Raw genomic sequence first — 19,390 nt, 5'->3', positions numbered from 1 at the left:
GGAATTTTTAAAATCTGAAGATTGTAAGAAGCAGGGATGTCATATTCAATTAGAAAGTGTTGTACAAAGATCTCTTGTAGCAGTATGAGAAGAAAGACAATGTGTAGTGCCTCTCATGTTTGCAGTCTGTACCTTGTCTATTTTGATTCAAAGATACTTATACTCTTATTATATGTACTTTGAGATGACCTGAGTGTCGAATGTTATGCTTTGATTCAGTACCATAGATGCTTTACTGCTATGCTATTCAATTTATCATATTTGCATGTTGATTCCATTTTGAGATGACAATAGATCTATGATTATATTTGATTATCTAGTATTTGGACATATTTATTGGCTATGTTATGTGATGGATTTTATGCTATGATCATTTACTTCATTCTTGTATCTTTATGCTTTATGCAAATGTGAGTAATGTAAATGGATTTTTAGATATAACTAAATAAATGGATAAATAAGTTATTTAATGCATTTTTTTGCTTTGGCTATGTTATTATAAACAATTGCACTTGATCTTGTGTTTTAGTGTGTAGGAATTATATCCATGGTAGTGGCACATGGAGTTAGTGTTTTAACTATTCATATTTTACCAATGTTGTCCTTGTATGGTCGACGTATTCTTATTTTAATTGCTTAAATTAAAACCTTTCGGTGATTATTAAATCCAAACTTATTTACATTATGTGATTAGACTAGTGAGCATGTCTGTACATTTAGAGGTTCACATTGTTGCAAAAGTTGTTTAGTGATTTCTGTAATTTTGGGTTTTCAGGCTTTAAATCTTATTGAATTTAGTTTCTAGCAGCATTGCCTTAGGTGAGTTCCCATTACGAGGAATAACCTATTATCATTTGGGTCAATTCAGAGTCTAGCTAGTCTAACTGACTATTTTCCCTAATTGACTATTTACTCAAAAAGTGAATAAGTATTGAAAAAGGGATTTTATTATTCACTTCTCACCTTTTGAAAATACAAATTTGAGAGCTTTTTTAAGAATCCTCTTTTGGAGGATCATGTTTCTATTCGTTCTAAGAGCTGTAAGCATGAGATATTCATGAGGTCAGTCTCATTGGATCTGGCTCAAGGAGACCTTGCTTAACCGTCACTTTCAACAGTATCGACAGGTTATTCATTTTATCAGGCTAATTTCAGTTTCTACCCCTTTGGCTGTCAGGTAGAGCCTCCCTATTTTATTGTTTCTGCTTCGTTTCAACTTTTATTTTACATAGCTATTTGTCTGGAGGTTGAGAACTAGTGTAGTTCTGCCCGATTGGTTGGGGATGAACATTTTCCCTATTTTTGGAATGAGGGTTTGGTGTTTTGCACCATTGTGCTAGTTGTTTTTGCATATGGTGTATGAACCCAAATATTATTAGATTTTTGGGGTTTTTATACCCAAAGGTCAAATGGTTTTTAATTTCAAAGTTTTCTAGTTTTTTAGGGATGTTTACCTCGTTTTGTGTGCCACCCTATTTTCTTAGGTTTTCTTGGCATGAGTTGGGTCATGGACCTGGATTAGTCATTTGGATGTTGGTCAAACCTTTATTGAACTTTTATGTTGCAATGGAATGTGTGCTGCATCTGTCCTCCTTATTCTATTTTCAATTGAGTGACTTTCTGCTTTGTGTTCTCATCTAGTCCTTGTATTATGATTTTCATGATGGTGGTGTGCCACACACAAGTACGTGTGTGTACATTTGTCAAGTGACTTGTGAGGCCCAATCTTCTATGGTACTTCTAGAAGTTTTGATCATTGGGGTTGGGTTGGGAATTTGCATGCATACGCGCACTCATCATTGGATGAGCATGGGTAGGGTAGGGTAGCATATGGAGGGGACTTCTTTTCCACAACCCAGTGCCTATTTCTCAAGGGTTGGCATGAAGAACTTTTAATTAAGTGATAACTAAAGAAAACACTGGGTGGTAATAAAACTTAAGATAATAAAATGTGTGTATGGGGCCCTCCGTTGAGGAGTTGAAATGCATAATCTAAGCTTGGGCTTGTCAATGCCAAGTGACTCTCCATGATGTTAGCCCCTACTTAGTAGCCTATTGAGTATCTAACCAAGACTTGTAGTTTTGCATTGTCTTTGTCTTGGTTTCAATCATCATACTGTCTGGCATGTGTGTTAGACATGGACGTTGTGCTTTATGTGTGTTTGTGGTTGGATCATTATCTCCATCAGCACAATGGGTGTGGACCTACTGGTTCCACATGGTTGGGAGGTGTAGCTACCTATACCACTACTAGGAACCAATGTATAGAGATGGTCTCTTGTCCTAGTGCGACTGTTGCTGGATGTTTTCACTTGGTACTTCAGGTTCCAGAGTATGCTTTCTTGTGATTTATGCTTTCTTTGGGATGCTCTTATATCATGTTTAGATGATGTTAGTTATTGATGCATTTCCTTATTATGATGATTAGCATATGATAGATGGTGTTATCTATCTCATAGGATTATCTTATTGCTTTTCTTTTAGCATGTTAGATTTCCTTATGCTTATGCTGTAGCATATTTTAGTAGTGACGTCCTTATATGATAGTACCAACAATTTGATTAGTACCTTGGGATGTTGCACACCGGGGGATGGCTAGGGCCCATGATGGTCTTATGATGCTATTATGCTTAGGAGGAACTATGCACTTAGTTTGGTTATTATGCTCATTGCGATGTTATTTATGTTTATTGCAATGTTGTTATAGTACACTATGATGTTTCCTTCTATACCTTTCCCTTCACTACTTGTTAGATGGTTAGATTGTGTTTCTATCTTTTAGTATTGTGATTGAGTATTTATGCCTTGAATTGTGGATCTGATACTCCCTGATGTGGAGGTTCTAAACTCTGTTTGTCTCTACAAATCATCCTTAAAGTTTTTTTCTTGTATTCTTAGGCGACCATGTGTCAGCATGGAGCGATACAATATTGTGTCACATGCCCAATAGAGCTCTACCGCGTGATACTGGAAAGTATTGCACCCCCATTGGAAAAGAGTCATATGATACTGGTAAAGTATCACACACCCTCTTAAGGAGTTTTGCCCAAACCCTGAAAGTGTTGCACCCCTTCTTGAGAAAAGTTGCATGATATTGGAAAGTGTCACCCAATGATGATTTAAAGTATCGCCTAGTTATTGCAATAACCTGTCCGAGTGGATAGTGGGCACTTTTTGGTAAGATCCAAACTTTTTAAGAAGAATTTTGGCTACCCTCTTAGGTGCTCTTCAATTTTTTGGTGTCACATTTTGAATTCAGAATGTTTTGATTTGAATTCAATTTTTCATTTTCCATTGTCAGATGTTTTGGTCAGTAGTGGTGCTTGGAGATTCGTTGGTGTCAGGATGTTTGGTTAGTCTTCTATTGTGATCTTTGTGATCCTCGTATGTCATATGTAGTGTGCATTCATACTTGTTTAATTTTATTTTATTTAGCTTGGCTTATATTTATTCTTGTTTCCAAGGATCTCCAGGCGGGGCATTACACAATGATTATGTAGTGCTAGATGATACACAAAAGGATGATGTTCCAACAGTCCTTCATGCTTTGTAACAACCTCAACAACAAACACCACACATTCTAGTGAATGCTAGATGTTAAACAAGGCTAAGTAAACCTCCAAAAATATTTTCTCCCTCTTTGTATTCTATTTTATTAACAGATGCTAGTGAACCTGAATGTTATGATGAAGCTGTGTAGGTGGATACAAAGATTTAGTGGGAGTTCACAATGATAGAAGAAATGGACTCCTTACTGAAAAACCAAACTTGGGATTTATGCAAGTTTCTTGCAGGTAAAAGGGATTTACATAATAAATGGGTTTATAGGTTGAAAGAAGAGGATGGAGGTAAGAAAATATTTAAAGCCAGGTTAGTGGTAAAAGGTTGTTTAGAGAAAAAGGGCATTGATTTTGATGAGATATTGTCTCCTATTGTTAAAATGACTTCTATTCCCATTGTTTTATGTATTGTGGCTACTAAAGATTTATATTTGGAGTAGTTTGATGTTAAAACAACTTTTATTCATGGAGATTTGGATGAAGAAATATATATGGTACAACCACAGGGATTTGAGGTCAATGATAAGGAGAACTTAGTGTACAAATTGAAGAAAAATATATATGGCTTGAAACAAGCACCTCATAAATGGTATCTTAAATTTGATAGTTTTATGAATGAGAATGGTTATACTCAGTGTCATTCTAATCATTGTATTGATTTTAAGAGGTTAGATGATGATAACTACATAATTTTAAGTTTATATGTTGATGATATGCTTATAGCTGGGTCTAACATGGATCACATTAAGGGGTTAAAAGAATAGTTAGCACATTCATTTGCTATGAAGGATTCAGGGGTAGAAAATCAAATATTTAGCATAAAAAATTCTTGAGATAGGAAGAACATAAAATTGACATTATCTCAAGCTAAATATATTGAGAAGATGTTGCATTATTTCTCTATGGAGAACGCTAAAGTTGTCAGCACACCTTTATTTGGTTATTTAAAATGGACTAAGGAGATGTGTCCAAAGACACTACAAGAGGAGGCTAAGATGTATAAGGTACCTTATGCTTCATTTGTAGGTAACTTAATATATGTCATGATATGTACTAGGCCAGATATTGCACATTAAATGGGAGTTTTTGTAATGCCCCACTCAGAGATCCTTGGAACAAGAATAAATATAAACCAATTTTTAAATTTTTTTTTAAAGTATGAATTCACATGACAACATCATATAGGGATTGCAAAGATTAAAACAGAAGATTAAACAAGCATCCAAACACCAATGGATCTCCAAACGCTACTACTGACCAAAAAATGACAAACTACAGAAGTCACAAAATGCATTTGAATCTGAAACATCCCAAATTCAAAAATTCAAACTAAGGAGTTCAAGAAATCTATAAAGGGTATCCCAAACACCTCTCAAAAACTTTTGGTCAAGATGAAAAGTACCCCCTGGTTGCCGGAGCAGGTTTTCTCATAAAACTGTGTAACATTATTAAACAACATGGATGATATTTTCCAATATCATACAACTTTTCTCAAAAGGTCATGTGATACTTTTAGGGACTAGACAATAAAGTTTCTATGGTCATACGATACTCTTCTAGTCATACAGCATTTCTCCAATGGGCGTGTGATACTTTCTAGTATCACACATCACTTTCCCTTTAGGCATGAGATACTTTCTAGTATCACATGTCATTTCTACCTTGGGTGTGCAATACTTTGAAAGTATCGCCTAGTGCTGGAACACTATCACCCAGAAAAAATAAGAAACGAACCAAGAACATTAAGAGGGAAAAATCGAGAGTTAGAACCTCCACACTAGGGAGTACCAGATCCATAAGTTAAGGCTTGGACACTCAAATACAAGAGTAGCAAGATGGAAATAAAACTAACCATCTAAACCATAACGTAATAAGAAAGCGTATTAAAAACAACATCGTAATGTATAAAAATAACTAAACTCTTGTGTGGTTCCTCCCAACTGTAATAGCATCACGAGACCTCGAAGGCCCTAGCCATCCCTCGCTCATAACATCCCAAACTGCCAACTAGATAGTCAGAGCTGTGTAATGAGGGCATCACTACTAAAGTGTAATAACATCATAAGAACAAGAACATCTAACATGTTAATCTAGTAAAGCAATAGATATTCCAAATAAGTAAATCACATCATCTAATCATGTGCTAATCATCATAATAAAGGGATGCATAAAATAAACTAACATCATCTAAACATGATATCCAAGCATTCCAATGAAAGCATAAATCACAAGGAAGAAAACTCCAAAATCCTGAATATACCAAGTGAAACATCAAGCATCGATCACACTAGAATAATAAACTATCTTTGTACAATAGTCCCTAGCAATGGTATAGGTAGCTATGTCTCCCAACTATGTGGAACCCATAGGTCCACTCCCACCGTGTTGATGGAGATAATGATCTAATTGCAGACATACATAAAGCAAACATCTATGGCTAACACTCACCCCAAACAACAAAGATGACTGATACCAAGAACATGAGACAATAAAAGTACTATAGGTCCTGGTCAGACACTCAATGAGTAACTATGTAGGGACTTGCTACATGGAGAGTTGCTTGGTATTGTGAAGCCGAAGCTAGATATGTGCGGTTCAACTTCCCAATAGAAGGTTCTCACACTGTGTCCTTTTATTATCTTTTTTTTATTACCCAATATTTTATTTAGTTATCACTTTTTTAAAACTTCTTCATGCCAACCCTTTGGGCACAATGATCACCACGCTATGAGATAGAAGCCCCCTCCATGGTGCTACCCTACTCTACCCATGCTCATCCAATGATGAGTGCCCTTAGGCATGCATATTCCCAACCCAACCCCAAATGATCATAACTCTCTAAAATACCAACGAGAGTTCGGGCCTCACAAGTCACCTGACAAATGCACATGGACGTGCTCATGTGTGGCACACCACCATCACAAAGATCATAACACAAGGACTGGATGAGAACACAAGAAAAATAACACTCAACTGAAAATAAGTTCAGGAGGACAGATGTAGCATGTATCCCGATGCAACATAAAGTGCAACAATGGTCTAACTGACATCCTATAGATGATCCAAGTCCACGACCAACATCATGCCAAGAAAACTTGAGAAAATTGGGAGACATAAAAATTGAGGTGAAAACCTCAAAACTCAAAAAATTCAAAATTAAAACCCATATGGTCTTAGGGAAAAAAAGCCACAAAAATCCAATAAAATTTAGGTTCAAACACCATATGCAAAAATGACTAGCATAACGTGCAAAACCCCAAACCCTCATCCCAAAAACTAGAAACATGTTTCTACCTGACCAATTGGGAAAAACCTGCAATTAAAAATGGAGGGGAACAATAGTTCTCAACCTCCTAACAAACAACCACTAAAAATGGAAATAGAAATGGAGCTGAAACATTAAAACGGGAGAGCCCTACCTGACAACCAAAATGGCTAAAATGGAAACACTAGTTCTTAGCCTTCTAACAAACAACCACCAGAAATGGAAACAAAAATGAAGCTGAAACATAAAAATGGGAGAGCCCTTCCTAACAGCCAAAAGGGCTAAAATGGGAATCAACTAGATAAAATAAATATCCTGTGAAAACTGTCAAAAGTCACGACAAAGCAAGGTCTCCCTGAGCTGGATCCAATGAGACCAATCTCACAAAGATCCATGCCTGTAGCTCTCACAATGAACAAAAACACAATCCTCCATAAGAGGATTTTGGAAAAATCTCTCAAATTTGTAATTTCCAAAAGTGAGAAGTGAGGAATTAATTTCCTCTTTGGATACTTATTCACTTTTTGAGTGACTAATTATTAGGGCAAATAACTAGATAACCTAGTTAAACCCCAAATCAACCTAAATGAAAATAGGCTATTCCAAGAAATTGGAATTCATCTATGACAAAGCTGCTAGAAATTAAAATAAATAGAAATAAAGCTCGAAAACCCAAAATCACATAAATTCCTTAACAAATTTCATGACAAATGCGAACCTCTAAATGTGTAGACATGTTCACAAGTCTAATCACATAATGCAAATGAGTCTGGATTTAATCAAATCACTGGAAGGTTTAATTTAACATTTAAATAAGGTATGTTGACCATACAGGGATGATATTGGTAAAATATGATTTTTTGAATCACTAACTCCATGTGCCACTGCTAGGGTTATAATTCCTACACACTAAAACACATGATCAAGTGCAATTGCATATTATAACATAGCCAAAACAATAAATGCATTAACTAGCCTAATTTAACCATTTATTCAATTATACTATAACAATTCATTTACATCACTCATGTTCACATAAAGCATAACAAAAAAAAGAGTACATTACCATAGCATCAAATCCAACATATAATCAAATTAGAGATATGTCCAAATACCGAATAACTAGATATCATCATAAAACCTACTGTCATCTCAAAATGGCATCATCATGCAAATATGATCAACTCAATAACATAGTAATATGAAATCTATAGTACTGAGATCAAAGTATAACATCTAAACCTCAAGTCATCTCAAAATGTAAAAATAACATGAGTAACAAGTATCTCTCAGATCAAAATATAGCAAGGTATAAATTGCAAACATGAGAGGCACTATAGTATTTAGTAGGTATATGAGTCATCCTAGAATTGAGCATTAAAATGCAATTAAATGGATTCTTAGGTATTGAGAGGAATATCCAGTCATTGTTTACATTTTGAGGGATCTAGTACTAATTTGCAAGGCTATGTTGACTTAGATTTGGTAGAGGATATTGATACCAGACAGAGTATTATAGGTTAAGAATTTAGTGTTAGCAAGACAATAGTGAGCTAGATTTATCAATGGTAGAAGGTTAATGCTTTATCCAATTCATAGGCATAATATGTTGCTATAGAGGTAGCCACAAAGATGATATGGCTTTAGTTTTTCATCGAAGAATTGGGACACCCACAAAGGGATAATTATTTGTTCACATCTAGCCAAAGTGTCATTCATCTTGTGAATAATTCCACTCTACATTCAAAGACAAAGCACATAAAATTGTGGTACCATTTCATTCGATAAGTTTGTGATGATGGATAGTTAAAGTTGGAGAAGATACATATAGATGATAATCTAGCATATATGGTTATAAAGGTAGTGACAAGGGAGAAGTTGAACTCCTCTTTAGCTTCAGTTGGTCTTCTAGATTGAACAAATAAAAGAACAACAAAGTCTAGGGTGGTTTGATATTCCAGTTGGAGCTACAGGTTTAGCAGTGCTATGATCAATCTCTAAGTGGGAGGTTATTGTTGTGGAGTTTGATTAGTCTCCAAGTCAGAGATTGTTATGATGCGAATCCTATCAGACTCTTTGGTTAATTTCTCCCACTTTATTTAGTGTGCCCCCCTCCCCCCCAAAATTATTATTATGAGGGTTTGCAATGCTCCCAAGATGGGGTCAAGGGGAAGTGCCCTAAAAATTAGTTGACTATTGTAAAAGGTATCAACTATTATTTTTCTATTGGACGACTTATTCTAGCCTTAATTTTGTAAGTGGTAAAATGCTTGCATAAAATGACTTAGGGTTAGGGATTTCATAATATATTATGAGATTGTAGCTTCTTGTAGCGGTATGAAGCTGTAAGGGATTATGGATTTTAATCACTAGATAATAATAATATTGGACTTGTTGTTGGTGGACATTGCCCATGGATTGGGTGAACCATGTTAAATCTTTGTGTCTTGTGTTCTCTTCTATGTGATTTATTATTCTTTGATACTGGTTATATTTGCATGTAATTTTTATTTAGTTAATTCTTAGATGCCACTTATTTATATGAACCATTTTTATCACTTTCTTACCATTGTAATCAATTGTAATCTCTTAATTGGGTATACTTCAATAGCAAGCATATTGTAAATCTTCTAATCGGGTACCTCACAGAAGGAGTTTTCTAAATCCTTTTACAAGATATCTTTGAAAGGCTTTAGTAATCCTAAAAAGTTTCTATAATTTATAAGTGGATGTGTTGTGAGAAAGAATAGTTTTAGCCTCTAATCAAGCAACCTTTTATCTATAGTAAACGACTAGCGGGTATATTACTTCCACCGTGGTTTTCATCCTCTCCTTGAGGGTTTTTATGTATAAAATATCTATGCCAATTGATATGTGTATTTTTGTGTGAGATTGTATTCTTTTATCTTACTATTTCATCATCATGGTATTAGCTAAGTAGTTTTTATCTAGTTTATTTGGAATAATAGTTAAACAAACTAGTTGGAAAATTTGTATTGATTCACCCCCCCTCTCAGTACCAGTTGGAAAATTTGTATTGATTCACCCCCCCTCTCAGTACCAGTTGGAAAATTTGTATTGATTCAACCCTCCCCTCAGTACTAGTTGGGACCAACAATTAGTATCAAAGCACAAACCCTAACAATGACAAGCTTGAGGAAAGATCAAATGAAATCTTTCAAACTTTAGAAGCAACTTAATGATGCTCTCAACACTATTAAGATTTAAAGGACAAGTTAACAACATCCTTGTCAAAGAGAAATAAACTCATGAAAAAATCAATGAGAGTCATGAAATAATTGAGAAACTAGAATAGAAAAGTGGGTCAGATGAATATGAAGAAACAATCATTGATCTCATGATTGATACTAGGAAGCTAAGTAAAACTATTATGCAACTAAATAAAGAACAAGAAGAAATTATAGCAAAATTGAGTCAATATCATGATGAGAAAGACAATCTTTCAGTAAAAGAAAATGCCAAGGATGCAAGAGAGAAGTACTAGAAGTGAAGAGAGCGATTGAGGAAAATGTAATACAAAAGGATGAACAAATCCACAAGTTGACTAAAGACTTGAAAAGCACCAATAAGAGAAATGAAAAGATAAAAAAGTTCAATGACAACTCTGAGAAAATAGATGATCAACTTAAATCTTAGAGAAAGATCAAGAGCACCACTAGTCTTGAATATGAGGGCGATAGCAAGACTTAGGAATGTAAGACCTCTAGAAGCAAGGATAATAATCTCAATAAGCAAGGAAAGATGTCTCCTAAATGTAAGAAGCCAAAGAAATTAACCTATTATTATTGTGGTAAAATAAGGCATACTTCAAATGTATGTTGACACAAAAAGATTTCATCTAGGATTCAATATTCTCTCAATGGATACTATCATAACTGCCTCTGGTATGGACATACTGCACAAGAATGTCAATGTGACTTCAATGAAAAAGGGTTCGAAGTATACTTTTTTTTAATCAATTATTTGAAGGATACTATTAATTCTATAACAAGTATGGACATAAGGTGGGAGATTGTAGATTCAAAGTGAGATCAAACCAATCATCCCCCAAGTCAACAAGTCTCACTAGAAGGAACACGTTTACTACATAGGTATGCTTAACCTATGGAAATGATGGAAACTTTGTAGCATATTGCAAGATAAGAATTGGTCAAATAAATAACATTAGACCTTGGAGAGCTATAGGTATGACCTTATACCATTGCAACAAGATATGACATCTTGATAGAGACTATGTTGGATACAATTGATTAATTGTGTATTATCTTTGATGTTACACAAATGTTCTATCATTATCAGTCAGTGCATATTGAGCTCACTCAGGCAGTGAAGACAATTTTCTATGTCACTGAACATTCTTGTGTTTGCCTAGTTCAAAAGGCAGTGTCTACCGAGTTCACTTGGGCATCAAAGGGAAGTCTATAGAAGATGAGTGTTAATCGAGCTCACTCGGTTATTGAAGGAAATATTGGATGGAACCAGTGCTAACTGAGCTCACTTGGTTACCAAAGATCTTCATGAATATGCAATGTTAATCGAGTTCACTTGGTTAACACATGAAAATTATTTTTGAGTTATTGTTTACCCAACAGGGTTGACTAATGAATGATTTTCTTATTTTGACATATTGAGTTTAATTAATTTATCTATTGGTTTTATCTAACTAAGGAGATGAATATTAATTATTCTAAGTTGTATATGATCCAACTTGACAATAAGAATGATATAAGCATGAGGTCAAGTTAAGAATTTGAAAGTGAAAAAAGAGTGTGAATGCATGGAAGAGTTTGAAGATCTAATGCTACAGTAAGAAAGTGAATCAAAAGGACAAAAAAAATATCCTTGTAAAGCTAAAAAGATATATTTGATCAAGAAGGATCAAGTACAAGCCAGAATAGAGATTTTTAATCAATAATTCAATTGCATCAGAAATTACGTTATCTCATTGTTACTCTCTAACCATTTTAGTAGTGATCTAAATCTCCTAACAGAGTTAGCTTAATAGCTATTTGTAAAACCTCTAACAAAGTAGCAGTTCTATTGAATTGTCTAAAGACCTCTAACAAGGTTGCTCCTAATAGGGTGATTAAATCCTTTATCAGGGTCACACCTAACAATGAGTTTTTTAACCTTTAACAAGGTTGGCTCTGAACATGGCTCACTTCAGAAGAGTGAAAATAATAACTAGTTGCAATTGGTGGTTTTTCCCAAATTGGGTTTCCACATTAAATCCTAATGTTAAATGTGTTCAAGCTATCTTCTTTTGTGTGTTTGCCTCTAAGTCAAGATAATGGTAATCACATATAGCATCTAAGATTTGCATGTTAAGTACTTATTGAGCATATTCAATATTTACCAAGTTATAACATTTTATGTATGTTTGCCGAGCATCAACAATATTCAGTTTTTAGACTTTATTTTGTACTAACATCTAAAGGGATCTAGGATTTATTTTTGCGATAACTGATTCACCCCTCCCCTCTTAGTTGCTCCTCTTATATTTCCAACAATTGGTATTAGAGATTTTGGTGCTTGCAGAGAAGGTTTCAAGGGCCTAAGCTAAAGATCAAGATGTCTTATAGAAGAGAGATTCCCAAGTTGAAAAAAGACAATTTTGCAGTATGACAAGGACTTATGAGGTTACATTTGGCTACCATCAGTGATTTAGGTTATAAATATCTTGATGTTGAATACAAGACACCCATTGGAACATTATTATCATGATGATTGATATTGCAACTGTTCTCAGTTATGCTAAATTTGATGAAGTATAAGATTGTAAAACAACTCATGAAATATGGACCAAACTGAAAGACATTTATTTAGAAGATGAAAATGTAAGTAGAGCTAAGGATGAAAGTCTTAGAGGTCATTTTGATCATATGAAAATGAGAGAAGATGAGAACATTGCAAAATATGTGGAAAGAATCAAAGCAAGTGTGAGCGCAGTCAAAGCATTTGGAGGAGACATTCAAGAAAAAATAGTTCTAAGAAAGGTACTTAGAACTCTTCTTCCCATTTTATGCAATTAGAGTGTCTACTACTTAAGAGATGAGATGTGATTCAAATAATAAAATATCTTTGGATGCTCTAGTTGGAAGATCGAGAACTTTTGAATTATATAACTATAATAACTATGTTCCTAGTTCAAAAGTTATTGAGTCTGCATTTGAAGATAAACTCTCACTTAAGAAAAAGAGTAAGAAATCAAAGTCTAGTCAATCAGGAAGTGAAGAAGAAGAAGCAGAAGAAATCTTAGACAGTGATCTTGAAGTTGTTGAAGCCCTACTTGCAAAGAAGTATTCCAAAGTCAGAGAAAAGTACAAAGGTAAAGTTCCTTTGATCTACTTTTCTTGTGAAGAAATTGGTCACATTGTTGCAAGGTGTCCGAATAGAGAAAAAAAGATGAAAAGAAAAGCAATAAGCACAAAGGCAAGAAGGATTCCAAGAACTACAAGAACTACAAGGACAAAGGTAAGAATCTTTTTTTATGGCTAAAGATTATGATAACAGTGAAGATGAAATGGTATATATTGAAGTAAAAGATGAATCTAATGATGAAAGAGATAAAATTGCACTTATCTCTCATGTTAGCAAAAATGATACATGGATTATTGACAGTGGTTGTTCACATTATATGATTGGAGACAAAACAAAATTTGAGAACATGGAATATTATGATGGAGGTAGTGTGAGATTTGGAAACAATGAACCTTGTAACATAAAAGGAAAAGGATGTATTTCTTTGACAAATGAACTTGTATGTGACAATGCTTATTGGGTTGAAGGATTAAAGAATAATCTACTAAGTGTGGTATAGTTGAATAAAATTGGATTCAAGGTAGAATTCATGGATGGACAGGCCAAACTACTGGATGGAAAAGGAAATCTGGTTGAATCTGACAAGCAAAGAAAATGTAATCTATTTTATCTTGATCTTAGTGACAGTTCATGTTTTATTGCTCAAGCAGAAGAAAAATGGTTATGGCACAAAAGATTATGTCATGTAAACTTTGATAATTTGGTTAAGATAAGAAAACATAAAAGAGTAAGAGGTATTCCTAGTTTGAAGAAGCTTGATATGGGTCTATGCAAAAATTGCCAAATTGGTAAGATGGGAAAGACTAGTTTTAAAAGCAAGAACTATTAGTCAGGAGAAGTCTTAGAACTTGTGCATACAAACTTATGTGGACTTATTAGAATAGAGTTTTACAGTGGAGAAAAGTTTTTCAGTCTTTTTGTTGATGATTATTCTAGAATGATGACTGTAATGCATCTAAAAGAAAAATATGAAGCTTTAAAAAAATTCAAGTGGTATTTGGCAAGAGTAGAAAAAGAAACTAGAAAGATATTGAAATTTTTAGATTTGATAAAGATGGTGGATTCATCTCCAATGAATTCAATTATTTCTGCATTAAAAGAGGGATCAAAAGACAAGTATCAACCCTTGGTACTCCACAGTGGAATGGTATAACTGAAAGAAGAAACAGATCCATCATGGATTGTGCAAGAACAATGATGATTGAAAATAATGTTGCAATCAAATACTAGAAGGAATCTATCATCACTATAGTTCATACCTTGAACAAAGTACAGTTGAAGAAAGATACAAACAAAACTCCTTATCAACTATGGTATGGCTAAAAACCTAATGTAAGTTACTTGAAAGTATTTGGTAGCAAATGTTATATCTTGAAAGAATCTAGAAAAGGAAAATTTTATGTCAAGGGTGATGAAGACATATTTTAGGATATTCCCACAGAAGTAAAGCATACAAATGTTTGAATTTGTCTACTCATAAAATCATAGAAAGTGCACATGTGAGAATTGACGAGTTTGCAGAAAATAGTGAAGAAGAAAGTAGCAAAGAGCCAAAAGATTACAGAACCTGATACCCTGCCAAATCTATCTAAGAGAAAGGAAGCTTCACCTCCCAAGTCCCCAAAATCTCCAATAGTTACCAATTTTTAGATAGTGCAACCTGAGTCACAATCTAAAGGACCCGAGTCACAGTCAAAAGCTACCAAGCTAGTTCAAACCAAGTCTGATGGACCTGGGACACAAATAGTGGGACCCAAGCTAGATAATGAAGTTCATAATGAAATTAGTGGAACTCATTCCAAATCCAAAGAACCTGTGTTAGCAAGATAGATCAGAAGGCATCATGCACTTGATCAGATCATTAGAGACAAATCTGATGGAACACTGACAAGAAGCAAATTAAAAGGTACATGCTTACTTGCTGAATTTGAACCTAGAAATGTTAAAGATGCTCTAGATAATGAAAGTTGGGTTGAAGTAATGAATGAATAAATAGAATAATTAAAGAAGAACACAACCTAGACCCTCATTCCTAGACCCAAGGATAAAAATGTAATTGGCACAAAATGGGTGTTTAGGAACAAGCTGAATGAAGATGGAAAAATTTCTAGAAATAAAGCAAGATTGGTTTGTAAATGCTATTCTCAAGAAGAAGGTATTGATTATGGTGGAACTTTTGCTCCTGTTGCAAGATTTGAGGGTGTTAGAACTCTACTAGAATATGCAGCACACAAAGGATTTAAAGTGTATCAAATGGATGTTAAATTTGCATCTTGAATGGAATTCTTGATGAGGAAGTCTACATTGAACAACTAGAAGGTTTTGTAGATCCTAACAAAAGAGACATGGTATGTAAATTACACAAAGCATTATATGGTCTCAAGCAAGCTCCTAGAGCTTGGTATGAAAGACTTCATAATTACTTGATATAGATTGGCTTACAAAGAACAAATGATAACCGTAGTTTGTATATCAAAGAAGGATCAAACAAGAAGATTGTGTTGACAAAAATATTTGTTGATGATACCTTATTCACAGGAAATGAAGACTTATGCAAAGTATTTTTAGAAGAAATGAGTAAAGAATTTGAGATGTCTATGTTTGGAGAGATAAAATTCTTTGTTGGATTGCAGATTCAGTAGAACAAAAATGGTACATACATCACTCAATCCAAATATATCAAGGGGATACTAAATAAATTTGAATGGAAGATGAAGATTCAAGACCAGTTTGAACCCCTATGTCTATTGGACATAAGCTTTCCAAAAATGATGATTCAAAAGAAGTAGATTAGACCACATATAGATCAATTATTGGAAAATTACAATATGTAGCGTACATAAGACCTAATATTGCATTAGCAGTTGGTATGGTGGCAAGATTCTCAACAAATCCTAGAGAAAATCACATCATAACAATCAAGAGAATCATGAGATATCTAAAAGGTACTAAGGACTATGACTTATGGTACAAACTTGGAGGCAATATGGACTTAAATGTGTTCAATGATGTTGATTGGGCAGGAAGTATTGATGATAGGAAAAGCACTAGTGGTGGGGCATTATTTCTTGGTAAAAGACTAGTGTCTTGGACAAGCAAGAAACAAAATTGCATCTCTCAATCCACAGTAGACACAGAATATGTGGCATCAACAATTAATTGTTCTAACATTGTTTGGTTCAAACAACTATTGGAAGGAATGAAGATAGAGATCAAAGATCCAGTAATAATATACTATGATAACACTAGTGCAATCAATATATCAAAGAATCTAGTGATGCATACCAAAACCAAGCACATTGCTATAAAATATCACTTCTTAAAAAAATTGGTGCAAGATAAGGAAGTCTGATTGGAATATGTAAGCACAAAAGAATAGATTGTAGAAATATTCACCAAACCATTACCTAAGGATGCATTTCTGCATCTAAGAGGTAAACTAGGGGTCATTCTCCTATCTGAAGCTCACTAAATGAAGTTTAGTGATGCAACAACTGGAACCTTTTGAAGATCAATCAGTTGGTGCAATATTGAAAAAGGGCATACTACAAATGAATCAGTACTTAAGGTACATTGATATTAATAAAATCATTTTCTTTGGCATGTGTTTTCAAAGAGGGAGAAGTTTACTATCATATCTCATAAGAAATTTTAATTAGAAGGAGAAGTTTGCTATAAGAGGGAGAATTATGCTATCATAGAGATGTCTAAGAGGGAGAATGAACTTGGTAGAAGTTTTCTAACAGAGGAAGAATGGAAGGCAGAATGAGCTCATACTAATAGATAAATTTCTCATAGATGTGAATCAGAATGAAACTAAGGATATGTTCCTTACTTTATTCTTGTTCCAAAAATTTCATTGTGTTATGACATGTTGTGTTGCCATCAATGCCAAAGAGGGAAAATGTTGGATACAATTGATTAATATGTATTGTCTTTGATGTTACACAAATGTCATATCATTATTAGTCAGTGCATACCAAGCTCACTCAAGAAGTGAAGATAGTTTTTTGTGTTTACCGAGCGTTCCTATGTTTGCCTAGTTTAGAAGGCAGTGTCTACTAAGTTCACTCAGGTGTCAAAGGAAATCCTATAGAAGATGATTGTTAATTGAGCTCACTCAGTTAATGAAAGAAATATTTGATGGAACTAGTGTTAACCGAGCTCACTTAGTTACCAAAGAATCTTTACAAATATGCAGTATTAATCGAGTTCACTTGGCTAACACTAGAAAATCATTCTTGAGTTAGTGTCTACTGAGCAGGGTTGGCTAACAAAATATTTTCTTATTTTGGCATATTGAGTTTAATTAATTTATCTGTTGGTTCTAGCCAACTGAGGAGATTAATATTAATTATTCTAAGTTGTATATGAGCCAACTTGACAATAAGAATGATACAAGTATGAGGTCAAGTTAAGAATTTGAAAGTGAAATAAGAGTGTGAATGCATGGAAGATTTTGAAGATCTAATGATGTAGTAAGCAAGCGAATCAGAAGGACAAACAAAAAATCCTTGTAAAGTTGAAAAGATATATTTGATCAAGAAGGATCAAGTATAAGCTAGAATAGATATTTGTAATTAGTAATTTAATTACATCAGAAATTAGGTCATCTCATTGTTACTCTCTAACCATTGTAGTAGTGATCTAAATATCTTAACAGAGTTGGATTAACAACTATTTGTAAAACCTCTAACAAGGTGGAAATTCTATTGAATTGTCTAAAGACCTCTAACAAGGCCACTCCTAACAGGGTGATTAAATCCATTAATAGGGTCACACCTAACAGTGTGTTTTGTAACCTTTAACAGGGTTGGCTCCTAACAGGGCTCACTTCAAAAGAGTGAAAAGAATAACTAGTTGCAATTGGTGGTTTTTCCCAAATTGTGTTTCCACGTTAAATCTTAGTGTCAAATGTGTTCAAGCTATCTTCTTTTATGTGTTTGCATCTAAGTTAAGATAATGGTAATCATAGATAACATCTAAGATTTGCATGTTAAGTACTTACTGAGCATATTCAGCATTTACCAAGTTACAACATTTTATGTACGTTTGCCGAGCATTAGTAGTATTCAAATTTTAGACTTTATTTTGTACTAACATCTAAAGGCATCTGGGATTTATTTTTGTGGCAACTGATTCACCCCTCCTCTTTAGTTACTCCACTTATATTTCCAATGGACTATAAATAAAGAAAAAGGTTTGAAGGTCAAATTATTGACAACAAAGGAAAGTAAAATTATGAATAAAGAAAAATCCAATTAGGACTTCTACAAGACCTAGACAAGAAGGGTGATGAGGCTATAGAGACCACGCTATTGAGGTTGTAAGCTCACCAATTAGTGTTGAGACTCCTAGGTCAAATTAAGCTATCTGAGCTTAAGGGGTTATGCATGAAAGGAAAATCTCACACATGTTCCCTAGTCAAAATCGGTAAGTCACCTATTGTGATGTCAAGAATGACCAAGTTAAAGATAGGCTATCATATGTAGTACACCTATAGTAAGATAGGAGTGAAGAAAGAATGTGACCCTTACCTCACATGTCATTAACATTAATTGTGGATAATGTGCTAGGTGAATATTTGTGTACTGCTATAATATTAATGTTAACCTAACATTACCATTTCTAAAACTATATATAGGTTATCAAAGAAGCCAATTACCACTTTACATATTTGAACTCTTGAAGCTTTTTCTCTTCAAAATTGATCTTATTATGCATGAGTGTTCTATGAAGAAAAAAACATCTTGTGTAAACAAAAAAGAAGTTCAAAGAAATTGAATGAGTAGTTGTTGATAAAACTTATCCAACTATCCACCAGTCAAAATTTGAAATGGCACAAGTAATTCACAAGGTAGATTTGGTTGATTAAAAATAAGCCAAGCATCCATAATATGAGATTCTTCCATTAAAGGGAGATGTAAAGAACATGTTTTGATCATTTTCACACTGCTCGCAAGCATCCTGCTCACTAAGAATGTGAGCACATACCTAAAGGTAAAAACTCTAAAACTTAGAGATAAATGTATTTGTAGTATATTTGAGACATTTTGTTAAAATGGGGCCTTGAAGCTAGAATAGTGTGTTGATAAATTCAACATATGACACTTACCAAATTTTCCAGAACTAGGTGACACTTGACTTAAGTGGGTGGCTTTATGAGCAACTAATGATCAATCTGTGCAAGATTAAGGAGAACTACGAGATACACTCATGAAAA

The sequence above is a fragment of the Cupressus sempervirens genome, chromosome 4 (assembly GCF_028749045.1).
Source record: "Cupressus sempervirens isolate cs-2001-9-10 chromosome 4, ASM2874904v1, whole genome shotgun sequence".
NCBI lineage: Eukaryota > Viridiplantae > Streptophyta > Pinopsida > Cupressales > Cupressaceae > Cupressus > Cupressus sempervirens.
This window is presented reverse-complemented; position numbering follows the sequence as displayed.